Source organism: Pollicipes pollicipes, unplaced genomic scaffold (assembly GCF_011947565.3).
Source record: "Pollicipes pollicipes isolate AB1234 unplaced genomic scaffold, Ppol_2.1 Scaffold_7253;HRSCAF=8739_pilon_pilon_pilon, whole genome shotgun sequence".
NCBI lineage: Eukaryota > Metazoa > Arthropoda > Thecostraca > Pollicipedomorpha > Pollicipedidae > Pollicipes > Pollicipes pollicipes.
In genome coordinates this window covers 210,675-233,236 of record NW_023597048.1, presented here as the reverse complement: position 1 = coordinate 233,236, position 22,562 = coordinate 210,675, and the positions used below count along the sequence as shown (strand labels likewise).

General features: G+C 51.9%; 7 non-coding genes across 7 annotated transcripts; 5 read left to right on the top strand and 2 right to left on the bottom strand.

Annotated features, from left to right (window-relative positions):
• Window positions 1–1,375: 1,375 nt before the first annotated feature.
• Window positions 1,376–1,463, bottom strand: TRNAY-GUA (transfer RNA tyrosine (anticodon GUA)). Its single transcript is given in 2 exon segments — window positions 1,376–1,411; window positions 1,427–1,463. It is a non-coding gene; the product is annotated as a tRNA-Tyr (tRNA).
• Window positions 1,464–6,537: 5,074 nt separating this feature from the next.
• TRNAY-GUA (transfer RNA tyrosine (anticodon GUA)) lies at window positions 6,538–6,625 on the top strand. Its single transcript is given in 2 exon segments — window positions 6,538–6,574; window positions 6,590–6,625. It is a non-coding gene; the product is annotated as a tRNA-Tyr (tRNA).
• A 4,001-nt stretch (window positions 6,626–10,626) lies between these two features.
• On the top strand, window positions 10,627–10,714 carry TRNAY-GUA (transfer RNA tyrosine (anticodon GUA)). The gene is given in 2 exon segments: window positions 10,627–10,663; window positions 10,679–10,714. It is a non-coding gene; the product is annotated as a tRNA-Tyr (tRNA).
• Window positions 10,715–16,641: 5,927 nt separating this feature from the next.
• On the bottom strand, window positions 16,642–16,728 carry TRNAY-GUA (transfer RNA tyrosine (anticodon GUA)). The gene is given in 2 exon segments: window positions 16,642–16,677; window positions 16,692–16,728. It is a non-coding gene; the product is annotated as a tRNA-Tyr (tRNA).
• Window positions 16,729–17,073: 345 nt separating this feature from the next.
• Window positions 17,074–17,161, top strand: TRNAY-GUA (transfer RNA tyrosine (anticodon GUA)). Its single transcript is given in 2 exon segments — window positions 17,074–17,110; window positions 17,126–17,161. It is a non-coding gene; the product is annotated as a tRNA-Tyr (tRNA).
• A 1,994-nt stretch (window positions 17,162–19,155) lies between these two features.
• TRNAY-GUA (transfer RNA tyrosine (anticodon GUA)) lies at window positions 19,156–19,243 on the top strand. Its single transcript is given in 2 exon segments — window positions 19,156–19,192; window positions 19,208–19,243. It is a non-coding gene; the product is annotated as a tRNA-Tyr (tRNA).
• A 2,729-nt stretch (window positions 19,244–21,972) lies between these two features.
• On the top strand, window positions 21,973–22,060 carry TRNAY-GUA (transfer RNA tyrosine (anticodon GUA)). Its single transcript is given in 2 exon segments — window positions 21,973–22,009; window positions 22,025–22,060. It is a non-coding gene; the product is annotated as a tRNA-Tyr (tRNA).
• Window positions 22,061–22,562: the final 502 nt, after the last annotated feature.

Sequence of the window (22,562 nt, the reverse complement as noted above, 5' to 3'; positions counted from 1 at the left end):
TCTTCAATAAGATATTTCACATTCGTGGCAATTGTGACGCAGTAGATAATAACTGAGCTTATGTGGCATGTATATGTGACGAAATACAACTTCCCATGCCTTGAAAAATCCAGTATTTTTAGTGCACAGCTATCAGCTGATGCATGCTTTTTTGGAAGAAATAGCCTATGATCTATGGAGATGAGGTAGAAGGGTAAAATCTTAAAATGAAATGATAAAATGCATGCTGCCAATTAAATACTACTAGCGGGCTGATGGCGGATTAGCATTGTAGCAGAGCGGGCTTTTGCGGGCTGGATCACAAGCTAGGCAGCACAAGCTAGATTGCGGCCTAATTTTTTGGAGCAAGTTGCGTCTCGAGTACAGTTGTTTACTAGCGGTGAGCTTCCTCGTCAATTTCCTTGTGAAGACCGGTCGACATGCTATTGTCGGTATCACTAAGCATTCATCACGCTCATTTGCTTCGGGCCACGCCAACATGACGCTTCGCTCACGAGCTTCGACTGCCGATTGGTGCCCAATGAGTGGTCTCCATGAGGCCTTGCCAGCAACCGAATCGGGACAGCCTGGGTATGTGGGAGTAAAAGCGGAAATCCCTTATCGAACCGCTTGGGCCTCGTTCTGGCATTAATTGCCGCATGACAGCCTCGGTAGCTCAGTTGGTAGAGCGGTGGACTGTAGAGGGAAAGCACAGGCATCCATATGTCGCTGGTTCAAATCCGGCCCGGAGGACGATTTTAAATCAGGCGGGGTTTGTCGCTACTGACACAAGTGCTCATTTTCATAAGGACCTTTGCGAGTGCAACGTTATGAGTCAAATCAGTCATGAGCATCAGATGCGCAATGATTAACGCGTCTGCGTTAACCATTGCTCGTTTGGGAAACCAGAGAACGGGGTTCGATTCCCCGCGGAGCCCGCCCTTCCTCCCAGGGTGAGAGGCAGGCGACGCCACACAGCCTCAGCAGCTGAGTGCGTCGTGAAGCCCCAATGACAAACACATGTCATTCGGGCGTCCTAAATCCCGAATCCTGAAACCTGTGCTGGGGCGTCCGGAGACGGTCTTCCACAAACTTTCCGTGTCATGGAAGACGGCAGCGCGCCAAGAAGCAGGTGGTAGACGGAAGCGGCCCGAAGCAGGCAGCCTGAGCAGACAAGATGCTTGAAAATCCCTTCTTGAGGCACCGCTTTGGTGAAAAGGTGAGATGCTGTGCACCCAATGTCCTTCGTCATGCGTGTGGCTGGTATCAAAATAGAAGCTGGGCGCACCTTGGAAAGCAGCACCATTCAGGACTGCCTGTTGGCCCACCTGGCAGAAAACTCCGACGCGCGGTATGTGACTGAAGTCCAGAGTGAGGAGATCCACAAGTTAAAACGTCCTCCGGGCCGGATTCGAACCAGCGACCTATGGATGCCTGTTCGCTTCCTCTACAGTCCACCGCTCTACCAACTGAGCTACCAGAGGATGGAGTCCGTTGCAGATAACCGTCCGGCCCCGCCCAGTGAGGGGGGGGGGGGACGGACCTCTTTCACACCACTGCACTGTCTGCAGTCACCGGCCGACGCAACCGCCAACAACAACCGCGGCCGAAATTACCGGATACAAAACTTTGACAATCACAAAGGTCTACAATTTTCCACAAAGCACGATTAAGTTGCCGAAATGCACATATTCAGGCCTACATCGAGCCCACGATGACACCATTATCCACCATCGTCACACCTGGAGCGCAATTAACCCCCGGTACGTCTTGCACATGCAGTAGCCTGGACATGGAAACCAGCATACATAATGTGTTCGTCTCTTGCGTGCGGGTAGGAAGAAAAATGACTCGACACGCGGCCAACCTTTGACTACCAATAGACGAGTTCGATTTACCGTCGAGCCGCGTCCCGTCGTCAATCGGGCTAGCCAGGAAGCATTAATTCCACTAACGATCTTCAGATGCCTATAACTCTCTGTCTACAGCGTCCTGCTCTAGCAAACTGGGCTACAAAACGGCTGACAAAGAACATCACTTCGACACTAACCTGAATTTTCAACACTAAGGCACGCATGGAGTAGGCTGAATCATCGCCTTGTCAATGCCACGACTGCAACTAACTGATGCCACCAGCATGTGGAAGCTCGTGGAAGGAGGCGCCACATGTCTCCGCAACTGGTAACAGACATGTTCAACGACTCAGTATAGTACGACCGAGAACTTCACAGGGGGAGACTGCATCTCGGCACAGCAGAGCAACCGCCCTTAAACGGCGGCTCATAATCCTGCTCACAGTACGCCTTTGTCATGTGTGTGCTCGCGGGCTGTTCGCAATGCTTGGTGAGGTCTCACATGGGATCGGAGGTGCCTAATTTAGGTACATGTGCTAATAGCTCCTTCGTGAATTTCCTTGTCAAGACCGGTCGATATCCGTTCAGCTATTCTTGCTACCGAAGCGCATAAAATCACGGACATTTACTTCGGGCTACCTGATAAAACTTGATGGGCAGCATGTAGCTCACGTCAAGGGTAAGGACAAGATTGGAAAACGTCCTCCGGGCCGGATTTGAACCAGCGACCTATGGATGCCTGTGCTTTCCCTCTACAGTCCACCGCTCTACCAACTGAGCTACCAGAGGCTGATGTGGCCCAACCGGTGTCAGAACGCGGCCCGAGCCGTGGCCTCACTAGCATCGCTGTTTCTCTTTCACACACCGAGGCCACTCCCACTCAATGGCAGTCAGCCTCATGGTCTGACCCGTGCAAGATGACTGAAATACGTATACCAAAAAAGTCAAACTAACATTAACGATGTCGGTGGTGTCACTTCTGAAAGCCAAGCGAGATAGTAAAAATGTGTAAGAAGGCTCCCTCTCCCTCATCTCTCAGATTTCCACGTGACGTCCAATTGTGAAACGGTAGCTACCTCTACACATAGTTTCACTACTTAGGTGCGTTCACTACGGCCCCCTGCTTCGGACAACTCGGACTTGCGGCTACCCCCACCAGCCCCCCCCCGACTCCTCACTGGTGACCAATGGGCGGACCCCATGACGCGGTGTCTGCTACCGAGTGAGGGTGGCCTCGGCGCGTACAAGTGAACCAGAAACTGATAGTCTGGTCATTGGGCCCCCGTTTTCACATTGATTGAGCAGCTTCAGTCTCTAGTAGCTTAGGTGGTGGAGCGGTTGACCGTAAAGGGAAGATCCAGGCATCCACAGGTACGCTGGTTCAAATCCGGCCAGGACGATGTTTTGTACTGATGCAGTGTGTACCATTTAGAATGATCCCCTTTATTCGACATTGTTCGTCTGCCCTTAATCTTAACTACGGCTGTTTTATGGCATTTGTCGAGGTGACCCTACCCCCCTACCCTAGCCCCGCGAACGTTCCATCCTTCGCAAGCCGGCGGCACCCTTGCAAGGGGGTGGCAGAGGGAAAGAAACGACATGGAGCTGATGGAACAGAAATGATACGTGCAAAATCCTCGCTGAAACACTTCATTGGTGAGCGCTGCTGAGCTGTTGCCGCCTCATGCTGTTCCCAACTCACACGCTTGTCTCCAAAACATAATTCAGTGCCTCTTGGTAAGCAACGACACGTCACCGGGAATACTAACCGCACCCGACGCTCCAGGTGAGGGGGTTGGTTGGCATCCAGGAAAAGAGATACACAAGATAAAACGTCCTCCGGGCCGGATTTGAACCAGCGACCTATGGATGCCTATGCTTTCCCTCTACAGTCCACCGCTCTACCAACTGAGCTACCAGAGGATAAAAGCGTCCGTTGCAGATAGCTGAACGGCCCCGCCCAATCGGGGCGCCCCCACCCCCTCCCCTCCACACTTCTTCCTTGTCCGCAGTCAGCGGCCGTCGCTCGAAGTGTCAACAATTGCAGACGAAATTGTCCGACCAAGAACTGTGATCATTCGAAAGCTCCACAACGTCTCAACAAGAAAGTATTATGCCGCCGAAATACACATTTGCAGACTGACACGTAGCAGAGCACAACACCATTATCGGCTGCTGTCACATCCAGCGCCCCAGTTACACTACTGCATGTGTTGCACATGTAATGGCTAATCCACGGAAACCAGCACCCATACGATGTTCTGTCTCTTGTGTGGAGGCCGGACGAAAATTCAATCGGTTTGCGGCTACCCTTTGATTCGAATAGACAAGACCGATATATGGTCAAACGACGTCCCATCGTCAGTCGAGATGGCCAGCAAGCATGAACCATACAATGGATCTCTTAATGTATGTTCTCTCCCAACCGAACTACGAAACGGCAGACACGAAGTGTCACTTGGACACTCACCCTGAATTTTCATTACGAGACATTCGTTAAACTAGGCAGCATATCGTCTTGCCAATGCTATGACCGCCAATAACTGACATAACCAGCATGCAACAGTTCGTGAAAGAATGCGCCACATGTCTCCGCGGCCGGTCCCCAGAATGTTCCCCGGTACAGTATAGCACACCCGAGAACTTCACTGGGGAGACTGCATCTCGCCACAGCACAGCAACCACCATTAAGCGGCGGCTAATACTACCGCTCACATATGCCTTCCACCCGTGTGTTCGCTCGCGGGCCGTTTGCAATGTTTTGTGTGGTCTCACATGGCATCGGAGATGTATGATATACGTGCATATTAGAGACCCAATCTTTCAGTCCTCTAGCCCGCAAATTTCTGGCCCGCAAGAGCCCGCGGGTTTTTGGCTGGGTCATGGGCCAGACTTGGCGGGCTTTTGCGGGTCAAAAGTGTTTGCAGGCAAAGGAATGTATTTGTTGTCATTCCTTCAGTTTTAAAAGCATCCAAAACCAGCGTGCGCTGCCAAACACAGAAAGATCATGAAACAATTCTTTATTTTTTTGCAGCAAGAGTACCAGTGACAGAAACCCATGGCAGATATAACACACCAGTAAAAGAGGCTGCATATATTGTACAGTTTAAGGAAACATTTCACTACAACAAATCAAGAACACTCAAATTTTCAAAACTATGGCCTGACTTCATCGAGCAGCAGCAAGGTGGCTCCTTAAATTAAATACAGCTATGCATTGCTCTTGGCTGTTGTTGTGAGGGTGTGGTACACTCAGCCTCCATTGAGTTACACCAACACCATACCTCACATATCACAATCAGCATCCATAATTTTCGAAATGCGGGGGTAACTGTGAGTCTTTCATTGTCCTAGCTTCACTTACTTGTCCATACAGTCAGCACCTACTGGCGTATCAAACGCGCAACAATCGTCGAAACTAAAAAAAAATGGTAGCATAACTTGTTCCTCTACGTCTGTGGAAGGTGCACTCCGTGACCTCGACTACCGAGGACTTCCGCAGTGCGGTTTTCCGTTACTGCGATCATTACTATTTCTCAACATTTTTTTTTCACAACGGGTTTCGTTCAGTCTGATTTGTCCATGTTTTCCAACATTGTATCTGCATGCAGTTTTGCGGGTAAAAAATCACCTCAACATGTGACGTTCAAGAGGCATTCCATAAGTATCGAAAGTTATTGTCTGCAGGCTTTCTATACCGTAAAAAGCATTCCTGGAAATTATCTTTAAAAATTGTGATTGTCTTCATAGAAGTTTGTCTGCCCATTACATCCATATAATACGGTTTTATGCCAGAGCTAAATGTGCATGATGCCACTGGAGGGGCAAATATTCGCCGACAAAATGTTCTTGCCATCCTTTCTTCCACGTGCCTGTCAGGCAGCGTAAGACAAACTACACGGCGATGGTTCTGGGCAAAAACATGGATGGTAGTAAGAGAGAAAAGTGGATCATTTCAAAGCTACCATGCGGCTTTTATGTGGTATGGTTGCACGATGAATCCAGTTAAGGCCAGTAAACAACACTTAAGAGGCTGACTCGTTTCTCCAATGAGAGATTTCACATTCGTGGCAACTGTGACGCAGTCGAACAATAACTGAGCTCATGTGGCATGTGGCATGTATATTATGATGAAATGACACTTTCCATGCCTTGAAGCATCTAGTATTTTTTACTCTTTTTAGTGCACAGCTATCAGTTGACTCATGCGTTTTTGGAAGAAATAGCCTATGGTCTATTGAGATGAAGTAGAAGGCTGAAATCTTAAGGTGAAATGATAAAATCCATGTTGCGATTAATTACTTCTAGCGGGCTGATGGCGAATTAGCATTGTAGCAGAGTGGGCTTTTGCGGGCTGGATCACAAGCTAGGCAGCACAAGCTAGATTGCGGCCTGATATTTTGGAGCAAGACGCGTCTTGAGTACAGTTGTTTGCTAGCGGTGAGCTTCCTCGTCAACTTCCTTGTGAAAACCGGTCGATATGCTATTGTCGGTATCACTAAGCATTCATCAGGTTCATTTGCTTCGGGCCATGCCAGCATGACGCTTCGCCCACGAGCTTCGACTGCCAATTGGTGCCCAATGGGCGGTCCGCGTGATGCGCTGCCAGCAACCGAATCGGGGCAGCCTGGGCGTCTAAAAGTCAGGCGGAAATCCCTTATCGAACCGCTTGGGCCTCGTTCTGGCATTAATTGTCACATGCCAGCCTCTGGTAGCTCAGTTGGTAGAGCGGTGGACTGTAGTGGAAAAGCACAGGCATCCATAGGTCGCTGGTTCAAATCCGGCCCGGAGGACGTTTTCAAATGACGCGGCGTTTGCCGCTACTGACACAAGTGCTCAATTTCATGAGCACCTGTGCGAGTGCAACGTCATGAGTCAAATCAGTCATGAGCACCAGACGCACAAGGGTTAACGCGTCTGCGTTAACCATTGCGCGTCCGGGAAACCAGAGGTACAGGGTTCGATTCCCCGCGGTGCCCACTCTTCCTGCCAGGGTGAGAGGCACGCGACGCCATATAGCCTCAGCAGCTGAGTGCGTCGTAAAGCCACAATGACACACACATGCCATTCGGGCGTCCTAAATCCCGAATCCTGAAACATGTGCTGGCGCGTCCAGAGACGGCCTTCCGCAAACTTTCCATGTCATGGAAGACGGCAGCGCGCCAGGAAGCGGATGGTAGAGGGAAGCGCTCCGAAGAAGGCAGCCTAAGCAGACAAGATGCTTGCAAAACCCTTTTTGACGCACCGCTTTGGTGAAAAGGTGAGATGTTGTGCACCCAATGTCCTTCCTCACGCGTGTGGTTGGTATCAAAATAGAACTTGGCGCACCTTGGAAAGCACCACCATTCAGGATTGCATGTTGGCCCACCTGGCAGAAACTCCGATGCGCGGTATGTGACGGGAGTCCAGAGTGAGGAGATCCACAAGTTAAAACGTCCTCCGGTCCGGATTTGAACCAGCGACCTATGGATGCCTGTGCGCTTCCTCTACAGTCCACCACTCTACCAACTGAGCTACCAGAGGATGGAGTCCGTTGCAGATAACCGTCCGGCCCCGCCCAGTGAGGGGGGGGGGGACGGACCTCTTTCACACCATTGCACTGTCCGCAGTCACCGCCCGACGCAACCGCCAACAACAACCGCGGCCGAAATTACCGGATACAAAACTTTGACGATCACAAAGGTCTACAATTTTCCATAAAGCAGGATGAAGTTGCTGAAATGCACATATTCAGGCCTACATCAAGCCCACGATGACAGCATTATCCACCGTCATCACACCAAGCGAGCAATTAACCCCCGGTACGTCTTGCACATGCAATAGCCTAGACATGGAAACAGGAACACATACTGTGATCGTCTCTTGCGTGCGGGTCGGAAGAAAAATGACTCGATACGCGGCCCACCTTTGACTACCAATAGACGAGTTCGATTTACCGTCGAGCCGCGTCCCGTTGTCAGTCGGGCTAGCCAAGAAGCATTAATGCCACTACCGATCTTCAGATGCCTATGCCCCCTGTCTACAGCATCCTGCTCTAGAAACTGGCCTACAGAACGGCTGACGAGGAATATCACATCGACCCTAACCCGAATTTTCAACACTAAGGCATACATGGACTACGCTGAATCATCGCCTTCCCAATGCCACGACTGCCAATAACTGATGCCACCAGCATGTGGTAGCTCGTGGAAGGAGGCGCCACATGTCTCTGCAACTGGTAACAGACATGTTCAACGACTCAGTATAGTACAACCGAGAACTTCACAGGGGGAGACTGCATCTCGGCATAGCAGAGCAACCGCCCCTAAACGGCGGCTAATACTCCTGCTCACATATGCCTTTCGGCGATGTGTGCGCTCGCGGACTGTTCGCAATGCTTGGTGAGGTCTCAGATGGGATCGGAGATGCATGATTCAGGTACATATGTTTGTAGCTCCTGTGTTGATTTCCTTGTCAAGACCAGTCGATATTCGTTCAGCTATTCTTGCTACCAAAGCACATTAATCACGGACATTTACTTCGGGCTACCTGACAAAAGGTTTGATGGCTAGCATGTAGCTCACGTCCAGGGTATGGACAAGATTGCAAAACGTCCTCCGGGCCGGATTTGAACCAGCGACCTATGGATGCCTGTGCTTTCCCTCTACAGTCCACCGCTCTACCAACTGAGCTACCAGAGGCTGATACCGCCCACAAGTGTCAGAACGCGGCCCAAGCCGTGGCCTCACTAGCATCGCTGTTTCACTTTCACACGCCGAGGCCACTCCCACTCAATCGCAGTCCGCCTCATGGGTCTGACCCGTGAAAATCACTGAATAAGTATACCATAAAAGTCAAACCAACATTAAAAATGTCGGTGGTGTCACTTCTGAAAGCCAAGCGAAATAGTAAAAATGTGTAGCAAAGCCCCCTCTCCCCATCTCTCGGATTTCCACGTGACGTCTAATTGTGACACGGTAGCTACGCCCTCGTTTTCACATTGATTGAACAGCTTCAGCCTCTAGTAGCTTAGGTGGCGGAGCGGTTGACCGTAGAGGGAAGGCACAGGCATCCATCACTGCCTGTGCCTTCGCTGGTTCAAATCCAGCCAGGACGATGTTTTGGCTGATGCAGTGTTTACCATTTAGAATGATCCCCTTTTTCGACATTGTTTGTCTGTCCTTAATCTTACTACGGCTATTTTATGGCGTTCGTCGAGGTGCCCCGACCCCACCTGCCGCGAACGTTCCATCCTTCGCAAGCCGGCGGCGCGCTTGCAAGGGGGTGGCAGAGAGAAAGAAACAACATGGAGCTGACGGTACAGAAATGATACGTGCAAAATCCTCGCTGACACACTTCATTGGTACGCGCTGCTGAGCTGTTCCCGTCTCATGCTGTTCCCAAATCACACGCTTGTCTCCAAAACATAAGTCAGTGCATCTTGGTAAGCAACAACACGTCACCGGGAATACTAACCACACCCGACACTCCAGGTGAGCGGACTGCCTGGCATCAAGGAAAAGAGAAACACAAGATAACATGTCCTCCGGGCCGGATTTGAACCAGCGACCTATGGATGCCTATGCTTTCCCTCTACAGTCCACCGCTCTACCAACTGAGCTACCAGAGGATAAAAGCTCACGTTGCAGACAGCTGGACGGCCCCGCCCAATCGGGGCGCCCCCACCCCTCCCCTCCACACTTCTTCCTTGCCCGCAGTCAGCGGCCGTCCATCGAAGAGTCAACAACTGCTGGCGAAATTGTTCGACCAAGAACCGTGATCATTCGAAAGCTCCACAACGTCTCAACAAGACAGTATTATGCCGCTGACATGCATATTTGCAGACTACACGAAGCAGAGCATAACACCATTGTCGGCTGTTGTCAAATGCAGCGCCCTCTTTAGCTACTGCACGTCTGGCACATGTAACACCTGAGCCACGGAAACCAGCACCCATACGATGTTCGTCTCTTGTGTGGAGGCCGGACGAAAAATCACTCGATGTGCGGCCACCCTTTGATTTGAATAGACAAGACCGATATATGGTCGAACGACGTCTCATCGTCAGTCGAGATGGCTAGTAAGCAGGAACCATACAATGGATCTCTCAATGTGTGTTCTCTCCGAACCGGACACACGGCAGACAAGTGTCACTTGGACACTAACGCTGAATTTTCAGTGCGAGACATTCGTTAAACTAGGCTGCATCATCGTCTTGCCAACACTATGACTGCCAATAACTGACATAACCAGCATGCAACAGTTCGTGAAAGAATGCGCCACATGTCTCCGCAACTGGCCCGCAGAATGTTCGCCGGTGCAGTATCGCACCACCGAGGACTTCACTGGGGAGACTGGATCTCCGCACAGCACAGCAACCACCCTTAAACCGCGGCTAATACTACTGCTCACATATACCTTTCGCCCATGCATTCGCTCGCGCGCTGTTTGCAACGTTTAGTGTGGTCTCACATGGCATCGGAGATGTATGATATACGTGCATATTAGGGACCCAACCTTTCAGCCCTCTAGCCCGCAAATTCCTGGCCCGCAAGAACCCGCGGGTTTTTGGCTGGGCCATGGGCCAGACTTGGCGGGCTTTTGCGGGTCAAAAATGTTTGCAGGCAAGGGAATGTCTTTGTTGCTATTCCTTTGGTTTTAAAATCACCCAAACCCGGCGTGCGCTGCCAAACACAGACAAATCGAAACAATTCATTTCTTGCAGCAAGAGTACCTGTGACAGAAGACCTATGGCAGATGTAACACACCAGTAAAAGAGGTTGGCCTCGTTCTGGCATTCTTTGCCGCATGTCAGCCTCTGGTAGCTCAGTTGGTAGAGCGGTGGACTGTAGAGGGAAAGCACAGGCATCCATAGGTCGCTGGTTCAAATCCGGCCCGGAGGACGTTTTCCAATCTTATCCTTGCCCTGGACGCGAGCTACAAGCTGCCCATCAAAGCTTTTATCAGGCAGCCCGAAGTAAATGTCCGTGATTAATGCGTTTTGGTAGCAAGAATAACTGAACGAACATCGACTGGTCTTGACAAGGAAATTAACGGAGGAGCTACAAACATATGTACTTAAATCATGCACCTATCATCCCATGCGAGACCACACCAAACATTGCCACACCCAGACCACAGAGACCACACCCGCGAGCGCACCCGTCGCCGAAAGGCATACGTGAGCAGGAATATTAGCCGCCGTTTAAGGGCGGATACTCTGATGTGCCGAGTTGCAGTCTCCCCCAGTGAAGTTTTCGCTTGTACTTTACAGAGTTGCTGAACATGTCTGTTACCGGTTGCGGGACATGTGGCGTGTCCTTCCACGAGCTACCACATGCTGGTGGCATCAGTTAGTGGCAGTCGCAGCATTGGCAAGGCGGTGATTCAGCCTAGTCTATGCGTGCCTTAGTGTTGAAGATTCAGGTTAGTGTCGATGTGATGTTCTTCGTCAGCCGTTTTGTAGCCCAGTTTCTAGAGCAGGATGCTGTAGACAGGGAGCATAAGCATCTGAAGATCGGTAGTGGCATTACTGCTTCCTGGCTAGCCCGACTGACAACGGGACGCGGCGGCAAATCGAACTTGTCTGTTGGTAATCAAAGGTAGGCCGCGTATCGAGTCATTTTTCTTTCTACCCGCATGCAGCATGTGTCATGTCCAGGCTATTGCATGTGCAGGACGTACCGGAGGTTAATTACGCGCCTGATGTGACAATGGTGGATAAAGGCGTCATGCTGGGCTTTATCTAGGCTTGAAAATGTGAATTTCGGCAGCATAATCCTGTTTTATTGAAAACTGCGGACCTTTGCGATAGTCTTGTGAAAACTTTTTTATCAGGTAATTTTAGCCGCGGTTGTTGTTGACGGTTGCGTCGGCCGGTAGCTGTGGGCAGTGAAGTGGTGTGAAGGAGGTCCGTCCCCCCCCCCCCCCCACCGCCCCACTGGGCGGGGCCGGGCGGTTAACTGCAACGGACCCCACCCTCTGGTAGCTCAGTTGGTAGAGCGGTGGACTGTAGAGGAAACAGGCATCCATAGGCCGGTGGTTCAAATCCGGCCCGGAGGACGTTTTGAACAGACTAAGCGTCCACTGTTTGGACACAGATACTCATTTCAATGTCATTCGTGCGCTGTGAGCCCTGAACAAAGTTGTCATCAGACCAATAACCAGCGTTGGGGCAGACCAAGCCCGCCTCTCGCGAACTTCCCGTGTTTCGGAAGCCGAGGGGGCGCCCAAGAAGTGGGCGATACAGCAAATGAGCCCGGAGGAGCTAGCCTGAACAGAAACGATAATTGCAAAGCCCCTTTTGAAGCACCACATTGGTGAGCGCTGATAAGACGATGCGCACTCAATGCTGCTCCTCATCCCTGAGGTGGTTTCAAAACTGACTTCGGTACGCCTTGAAAGGCAGCATTAAGCAGGAGCACATGTTGACCGCCCCTGGCAGAAACCTCGATGTGCGGCACGTGACTCACATCCAGGGCAAGAACAAAAATGTGAAACGTCCTCCAGGCCGGATTTGAACCAGCGACCTATGGATGCCTGTGCTTTCCCTCTACAGTCCACCGCTCTACCATCTGAGCTACCTGAGGCTGACATGGGCAACCCGATGTCAGAACGAGGTCCGAACAGTGGCCTCACTAGATGCAGGGTTTCACTTCCAGACGTCGAGCCCACTCCCACTTGATGGCAGACACTGTTCCATGAGTGCCACCCGTTGGTCACCAGTCGGGAGCCGGAGATCGTTGAAGTTAGTGTCCGGATGGCCCGAAACAAATGGCTGAAATGGGTAACCCATAATAGTAAACCCCAGCGGAACGGAACCGGTAGTGCCAGTTATAAACGTCAAGCGAGAGGCTGAAAGGTACTGATAAGCGTCCCCCACATCGATTTCCTTCGGGCTACCCGGACTTGTGCTACCCCCTTGAGCCCCTGGCTTCCCACTACTGACCAATGGGTAGAACCCGTGCGGTGGTGTCTGTCATCGAGTGGGGGTGGCCTCGGCGCGTACAAGGGCACCGGAAACTGCTACTGAGCGTGTCCGGGCCTCGTTCTGACAATGAGTGGCCCACGTCAGCCTCCGGTAGCTCAGTAAGTGGAGTGTGGACTGTAGAGGAAAGACACAAGCATCCATAGGTCTCTGGTTCAAATTCGGGAAAGAGGATGTTTTGTACTGATGCGGTGTGTTTCGTTTCGAATGATCTCCTTTATTCGATATTGTTTGTCTTTACTCTTAGCTAAGGCTATTTTACGGCGCTTGCACAGGCGACCCGAGCCGACCTGCTGCCAACGTCCCATCCTTCGTAAGCCGGCGGCGCGTCTATAAGGGGATGCTTAAGGGAAAGAACCAACATGGGGGTGACGGAACAGACATAGTACGTGCAAAATCCTTGCTGAACCACGTGATTGGTAAGTGATGCTGAGACGCTGCAGCCCCACGCTATTCCCAAATCGTATGAAAACATAATTCAGTGCATCTTGGTAAGCAACACCACGTCGCCGCGAATACTAACTACATCTGATCCCCACGTGCGGAGATTGGCTAGCATCCAGGGGAAGGAGACATACAAGGGAAACCCTCGCCTGGAGAGTCAGGCGTGGTAGGCATGTGCGATGCCACAGTAGTCCTGACTCTCCTAGGTACGTCGAATCTTTGTGTTAGAAAGGATGGTGTGTGGAGAGCAACGCACCGACGCGACGTCTCCTTCTCCCACTATTGCAGTACTTCAAGAAAGAGATTATGAGGATCTCGTCTTTATTTTTTTTCCTTTGCAACCCCTGCACTATTCCTCTCTTGGCGCGCCGCCGACTTCCGAATCGCAGGGAGTCCGTGAGAGGTTCCGTTGGGCCATCCTAGCATAGGTTATTGGGCTGTTACCGCTGTGGCTCAGATTTACGGCGCAAGGATGACAAAATGGAACACTTTGTCGGCAATATCAAACGCCGCGTCAGTTCAAAACGTCCTCCGGGCCGGATTTGAACCAGCGACCTATGGATACCCGTGTGTTTCCTCTACAGTCCACCGCTCTACCAACTGAGCTACCAGAGGATAAAAGCGTCCGTTACAGACAGCTGGCCGGCCCCACCTAATCCGGGCGTCTTCCCCCCGCCCCCCACCCCATCCCCTCCACACTACTTCCTTGTCCGCAGTCAGCGCCCGTCACCCGACCAGTCAACAAGTGCAGACGACATTCCAGGCTAAGAATCGTGATCATTCAAAGGCTCCACCACGCCTCCAAAAAAGGAATATGCCGCCGAAATGCACATTTTCAGACACAAACGAAGCACAGAATAACACTTATCGGTTGTTGTCACACCCGGTGCGTAGTCAAGCCACTGCACGTGTTGTACATGCAACAGGCAGGACATGGAAACTAGCGCCCATACGACGTTCGTCTCTTGCGTGGGCGTCGGAAGGAAAATGGCTCGATATACGGCCAACCTTTGAATACGAACAGACAAAGTGGATTTACTGTCCTGCTGCGTCCAGTCGTCAGTCGAGATGGCCAGTAAGCATGAACCATACAATTGGTCTTCAAATGCATGCTCTCTCCGAACTGGACTACGACACGGCCAACAAGGAGTCACCTGGCCACTAACCCTAAACTTTCAGCACAAGGCATTCGCTTAACTAGGCTAAATGACCGCCTTGTCGATGCTATGACTGGCAATAATTGACACCACCAGCATGTGGTAGCCAGTGGAAGAACGCGCCACATGTCTCCGCAGCTGGTGCCATGACTGTTCACCAGTGGAGTAACGCACCACCGAAAACTTCATTGGGGAGACTGCATCTCAGCACAGCAGAGCAACCGCCCTTAAACAGCGGCTCATACTGCTGCTCACATATGCCTTTCAGCCATGTGTACGCCAGTTGGTACAGCGGTGGACTGTAGAGGAAAAGCATAGGCATCCATAGGCCGCTGGTTCAAATCCGGCCCGGAGGGCGTTTAGAACTGACGCGGCGTTTGCCGTTTCTGACTCAAGTGCTCACTCTAACGTCATTCGTGGACCGTTAATTCTGACCGCAGCCGTCACCCGCCAATGACCTGTGTTTGGGCGTCCTGAGACGGCCTCTCGCAACCTTTCCGTGTAACGGAAGACAGCGCCGCGCCAAGACGTGGTTGGTGGAGGGAGGCGGCCTGAACAAGGCGGCCTGAACAGACATGGTGCTGGAAAAAAACTTTTTGAAGCACCGCTTTGGTAAGTGGCTGAGACGTTGCGCACCCGACGTCGTTCCTCATCCGTGTGGTTAGTTTCAAAACAGATTTCAATGCACCATGGGAAGCAGCATTGTGCAGGATTGCATGTTGACCGCCCATGGCAAAAACTCTGATGCGCGGTATGTGACCCGAGTCTAGAGTAAGGAGACCAACCGGGTAAAACGTCCTCCGAGCCGGATTTGAACCAGCGACCTATGGATGCCTGTGTGTTTCCTCTACATTCCACCGCTCTACCAGCTGAGCTACCAGAGGGCGGAATTGTCCGTTGCCGACAGTCGCGCGGCCCCGCCCATGGGGAGCCCTTCACACCACTTCACTGTCAGCAGTCAGCGGCCGACGCAACCGCCAACAAACGCAGCCAAAATCACCGCACAAAAAAATTGATTATCAAGGGCTTAACCTCTCCATCCCGGGATTATACCGCCGAAATGCACATTTTCAGGCAACGACAAAGCACAGGATGACACCATTAGCCACTGCTGTCAGCCGGCGCGCAATTAACCCACTGCACGTTGTGTACATGTAGCAGCCACGACATGGAAACCAGCAATCATACTGTTTGTTTGTCTCACGTGTGTGGGTCGGAAGAATAATGACTGGATACGCGGCCCACCACTGACTACCAATAGACGAGTTCGATGCATCGTCAACCGCGTCCCGTCGTCAGTCACGATAGGCAGCCAGTATTAATGCCAGTTCCGATTTTCAGATGCCTATGCTCTCTGTCTACAGTATCCTGCTCTAGCAACTGGGCTACCAAATAGATGGCAATCACATCGACAATAACCCGAGCTTTAAACACCTACAAATCGATGGGCCAGGCTGCATGACCGCCTTGTCGATGCTATGGCTGGCAACAATTGACACCGCCAGCATGTGGCAGCTCGTGAAAGAAAGCGCCACACGTCTCCGCAGTTGGTACCACGAATGTTCACCGGTGCAGCCGAGCACACCACGAAAACTTCACTGCGGAGACTGCATCTCGGCACAGCAAGCCAACCGCCCTTAAACGGCGGCTAACACTCCTTATATATATGCCTTTCAGGCATGTGCATCCTCGCGGGCTGTTCGCAGTGTCTGGTGTGGCCTCACATGGGATGGGAGATGTAAGGTACAGGTGCATATGTTCAACACCCCCTCGTTAATTTCCAAGTCGAAACCCGTCGATATATGCGTCCAGCTATTGCCGCTAGCAAAGTGTATCTATTCCTACCATTTACATCGAGCTACCCGGATACGGCAATAGAGACGAGAACGACAGCAAAAAAATATGCTCGCCGTAGTGCTAACATCTTGTCTGAATTACTCACTAAAACTCTTGACATCCCTTGATCTCATACAGTTTTGAAATACGCAATATATCTATAAGTTATATACGGAAGTGCTTTTGGCTGCGCACAACGCCGTTACACCCTAGATACAGCTTAGGCTTCGACCACGTGATTCGGAGCTGAGGGTCGTTTGGTTTTCACTTCGCGTTTACACAACACGAATTCCCTGACTTCGGTTCAGACTTCGCCCGTACATGTTTCGAAGCCCCGTCTTGGGATTCGGGTTCGTGTCTTCGCCAGAGCGACACCATACATTTACGTCAACATCAAGCAGAAAAGTCCTCCGGGCCGGATTTGAACCAGCGACCTATGGATGCCTGCGCTTTCCTCTACAGTCCACCGCTCTACCAACTGAGCTACCAGAGGCTGACATGGACCACCCGATGTCAAAACGCGGCCCGAACGGCGGCCTCACCACACGCAGGGTTTTACTTTCACACGCCGAGGCCACTCCCACTCGATGGCAGACACTGTGAGGCCGGCCAATATGTTAATGTCGCGACCAATGCGCATTCATCACGAACATCTGTTTCAGATACACCAACATGAGGCTTCTCCCACGAGTTCCGAGCGCCAACTGGTGTCTAATGGGTGAGCACCATGAGGCGTCGCCATCAACCGAGTGGGACTAGCCTCAGCGGGTAGAAATAAACCAAAAATCGTTCATCAGACCGCTCGGGCCTCAATCTGACATTGAGTGGCCCACATTATCCTCTGGTAGCTCAGTTGGTAGAGCGGTGGACTGTAGAGGAAGAGCGCAGACATCCATAGGTCGCTGGTTCAAATCCGGCCCGGAGGACGTTTTGGGCAGATGCAGAGCGCATCGTTGCGGGAAATAATGTTCCTTTGAGGTACTTACCAACCTTGAATCATAGCCATGACAGTTGACTGTGCCCTTGTTTCCCGTCGGGGAGGGACAAACCAACCTCTCGCAGATTATCCGTCCTCCCGCTGTTCGAAAGCCGGGGGCGTACCTAGAATGGGTCCCACAGAGGGATAACCGGCGTGGTGCGAACAGAACAATGTGTTTCAAAAACGTTCATTTCACATAAACGCTTTTCTTCAAACGTGACTGTCACAGAAAGAAAAATAATACGACGCGCCTCGGAGAGTAGCGTCATTCCACCACCACGCGCTCAAGCCACACCTGTACTGCAGGTCCATATGCCATGGCGCAAAGCACGTCAACCTTGCCTGGGAACGGTCTCAAGGCGCGGGTTGTGGCTCATGTCCAACGTAAGGAGATCAATAATCTAAAACGTCCTCCAGGCCGGATTTGAATAAGCGAACTATGGATGCCTGTACCTTTCCTCTTCAGTCCACCGCTGTGACAACTGAGCTACCGGAAGCTAACAGCGTTCGATAAAGACAGCCGGCCGGCGGCCGACCGATCTCAAACCACGTGCTCAAATCTTACAATACTGGACGAAGTAAACGTCAGCCCGCTGCCTTCAGCTGGCATCTAACTACCTTGCAGCATCCACTCCACTCCCAGCTGTGCTGGTGCTTCAGGCACCAGGTCAGGTCAATCCTACCGAGTGGGAGTGGCCTTGCGATGTAAAATAAACTTCTAGTGAGGGCGTTCGGGCCGCGTTTTGACACTGAATGGCCTGTATCAGCCTATGGTAGCTCAGTTGGTAGAGCGGAGGACTGTAGAGGAAAAGCACAGGCATCCATAGGTCGCTGGTTCAAATCCGGCCCGGAGGACGTTTTGATTTGAGGAAGCGGGCATCGTTTTACTCTGATGTTAACCCCATGTCGCTGCCATTGAATCACACACACGGCTCCGGTACATCCAGTGGCATTTGCCAAGGCGGCCAAGCCTAGGTCGCGCAGACCCCTCATTCTCGCACTGCTGGGAAACCAGGGACACGCTTAGGAGGTGGTACCAAGAGACACCATTCAACGGGTTAACATCACATTAAATATGCTTGCACAGCCTTTTGAAACCACTCTGGCGAGTGCTGGGGACACGTTACGCAAATGCCATTCAGGAATGTCTATTTTTCACACCCAAATCATTCGGCGTGCCGTGGATAACAGACCCGCGGCGCCGCACACGCTTGCCACACCGACACTCAGTGCGCGGCGTGCTGTTATCGTCTAAGACATGGAGGTCATGAACTAAAACCTCCTCCGGGCCGGATTTGAACCAGCGACCTATGGATGCCTGTGCTTTCCCTCTACAGTCCACCGCTCTACCAACTGAGCTACCAGAGGCTGATGTGGACAACCCGATGCCAAAACACGGCCCGAACGGCGGCCTCACCACACGCAAGGTTTTACTTTCACACGCCGAAGCCACTCCCAGTCGATGGCAGACCGCCTCATGGGTCCCACCCATTGGTCACTAGTCGGGAATCGGAGACCGTTGATGCTAGTTGCAAGTCCGAACGGCCCCAAACAAATGGCTAAAACACGTACCCCATAATGGTCAAAACTAAGCGGACCGGGATCGGTGGTGTTACCTGCAAACATCAAGCGAAAGGCTGAAATGGTTGGGAAACCCACCCGCCACATCTTATCCTTCCACGCAAAGATCAATTGTGACACGGTCGCCACGTTCATACCTAGCTCCATAACCAACGTGCATTCATTAGGTCACTCCCATCGGGCTACTCGGGCTTGCGGATTCTCCCACGGGATCCTGACCCCTCATTGTTCACCAATGAGTGAACCTGATGAAGCGGTGCCTGCCACAGAGCGGGGGAGGGTCTCTGCGTGTAAAAATAGACCGGAAACTGCCAGTGGGACCGTTCGGGCCGCGTTTCGGCACCGGGTGGTCCATGTCAGCCTCTGGTAGCTCAGTTGGTAGAGCGGTGGACTGTAGAGGGAGAGCACAGGCATCCATAGGTCGCTGGTTCAAATCCGGCCCGGAGGACGTTTTGGATAAGCAGCGTGAATCGTTTGCGTGCGACGATTGTGCTCATTGGGTGCAATATGGCCACCCTTAATCTTAGCTGCGGCAGGTAAACATCACTGAATTCAATGCATTGGAGACAGCGGCGGCTTTACGAAGGGTAAGCCACAGCCGTTTTTTCCATCTCTGGTGTCAATATGCATTTACCTTTAGCTTGTTGATCGCCCAGTATTGGACGTGAGCCACGGCACATCTGCAGCTTGCGGCCAGGCATGGTAAACATCCGCCGCGCCATGGAGGAGTAATATCGGGTCATTATGCGTGTGTCATCTGGATTGTCAGGTATGGTTTGAATGTGCAACGCGACGATGCTGCTCTCCAGGGCGCGGCGAGCGTATGTATGTGTGTGTGTATATGTATGTGTGTGCGTGCGTGCGTGCGTGCGTGCGTGCGTGCGTGCGTGCGTGCGTGCGTGCGTGTATGTGTGTATGTATGTGTGTGTGTATGTATATATATATATATATATATATATATATATATATATGTATGTATGTATGTGTGTATGTGTGTGTGTATTGTGTGCGTATGTATGTATGTATGTGTGCGTATGTATGCATGTATGTGTATGTACGTAGGTATGTATGTATAAATGCACGTATGTATGTATGCAAATAAAAAAATGACTTCATGAACGAACGAACGAACGAACGAGAGAACCACGCTGGTAAGCCCTCTGTGCGACCACTTCTTAGTTAGGTTCCCGGCTTCCTGACAGCGCGATCTCGGAAAGCCTGTCAGAGGCCGATTTCGGCCGCCCTGCCAGTCAACTAGATGCCAAATTGCCGTGGCTAGAGCTTAGACAGACACACAACGTCAAATGAACGTACAATATTGTCAGCAACGATGCACAATGCATCTGTCCCAAACGTACTCCGGGCCGGACTTGAACCAGCGAGCTATGGACGCCTGTGCTCTCCCTCTACAGTCCACCGCTCCACCAACTGAGATACCAGATGCTCATGTACACCTCTCAATGTAAACACCGAACACAAAGCCGCCCGAACACCCTCACTAGATGTTACCGGTATCCCGTCACCCCCATTACACCATACCAGTTGTTTATGCCATGGCAACCTTGGCTGGGAACGGTCTCAAGGCGCGGGTTGTAGCTCATGTCCAACGTAAGGAGATCAACAATCTAAAACGTCCTCCAGGCCGGATTTGAATAAGCGACCTATGGATGCCTGTACCTTTCCTCTTCAGTCCACCGCTGTGACAACTGAGCTACCGGAAGCAAACAGCGTACGATAAACACAGCCGGCCGGCGGCCGACCGATCTCAAACCACGTGCTCAAATCTTACAATACTGGACGAAGTAAACGTCAGCCCGCTGCCTTCAGCTGGCATCTAACTACCTTGCAGCATCCACTCCACTCCCAGCTGTGCTGGTGCTTCAGGCACCAGGTCAGGTCAATCCTACCGAGTGGGAGTGGCCTTGCGATGTAAAATAAACTTCTAGTGAGGGCGTTCGGGCCGCGTTTTGACACTGAATGGCCTGTATCAGCCTATGGTAGCTCAGTTGGTAGAGCGGTGGACTGTAGAGGGAAAGCACAGGCATCCAAAGGTCGCTGGTTCAAATCCGGCCCGGAGGACGTTTTGATTTGAAGAAGCGCGCATCGTTTTACTCCGATGTTAACCCCATGTCGCTGCCATTGAATCACACACACGGCTCCGGTACATCCAGTGGCATTTGCCGAGGCGGCCAAGCCTAGGTCGCGCAGACCCCTCATTCTCGCACTGCTGGGAAACCAGGGACACGCTTAGGAGGTGGTACCAAGAGACACCATTCAACGGGTTAACATCACATTAAATATGCTTGCACAGCCTTTTGAAACCACTCTGGCGAGTGCTGGGGACACGTTACGCAAATGTCATTCAGGAATGTCCATTTTTCACACCCAAATCATTCGGCGTGCCGTGGATAACAGACCTGCGGCGCCGCACACGCTTACCACACTTTACGCTCCGTGCGCGGCGTGCTGTTATCGTCTAAGACATGGAGGTCATGAACTAAAACCTCCTCCGGGCCGGATTTGAACCAGCGACCTATGGATGCCTGTGCTTTCCCTCTACAGTCCACCGCTCTACCAACTGAGCTACCAGAGGCTGATATGGACCGCCCGATGCCAAAACACGGCCCGAACGGCGGCCTCACCACACGCAAGGTTTTACTTTCACACGCCGAAGCCACTCCCAGTCGATGGCAGACCGCCTCATGGGTCCCACCCGTTGGTCACTAGTCGGGAAGCGGAGACCGTTGATGTTAGCTGCAAGCCCAAATGGTCCCAAACAAATGGCTAAAACACGTACCCTATAATAGCCAAAACTACGCGGACCGAGGTTGGTGGTGTTACCTGCAAACATCAACGAAAGGCTGGAATGCGTTAGGAACCACCTCCCCCCCCCCCCCGCCACATCTCATCCTTCCACGCAACGTTTAATTGTGACATGGTCGCCACGTTTATACGTAGCTCCAAAACCAACGTGCATTCATTAGGTTACTCCCATCGGGCTACCCGGGCTTGCGGATTCTCCCACGGGATCCTGACCCCTCATTGTTCACCAATGAGTGAACCTGATGAAGCGGTGCCTGCCACAGAGCGGGGGAGGGTCTCTGCGTGTAAAAATAGACCGGAAACTGCCAGTGGGACCGTTCGGGCCGCGTTTTGGCACCGGGTGGTCCATGTCAGCCTCTGGTAGCTCAGTTGGTAGAGCGGTGGACTGTAGAGGGAGAGCACAGGCATCCATAGGTCGCTGGTTCAAATCCGGCCCGGAGGACGTTTTGGATAAGCAGCGTGAATCGTTTGCGTGCGACGATTGTGCTCATTGGGTGCAATATGGCCACCCTTAATCTTAGCTGCGGCAGGTAAACATCGCTGAATTCAATGCATTGGAGACAGCGGCGGCTTTACGAAGGGTAGGCCACAGCCGTTTTTTCCATCTCTGGTGTCAATATGCATTTACCTTTAGCTTGCTGATCGCCCAGTATTGGACGTGAGCCACGGCACATCTGCAGCTTGCGGCCAGGCATGGTAAACATCCGCCGCGCCATGGAGGAGTAATATCGGGTCATTATGCGTGTGTCATCTGGATTGTCAGGTATGGTTTGAATGTGCAACGCGACGATGCTGCTCTCCAGGGCGCGGCGAGCGTATGTATGTGTGTGTGTATATGTATGTGTGTGCGTGCGTGCGTGCGTGCGTGCGTGCGTGCGTGTATGTATGTGTGTATGTATGTATGTGTGCATGTATGTGTGTGTATGTATATATGTATGTATGCA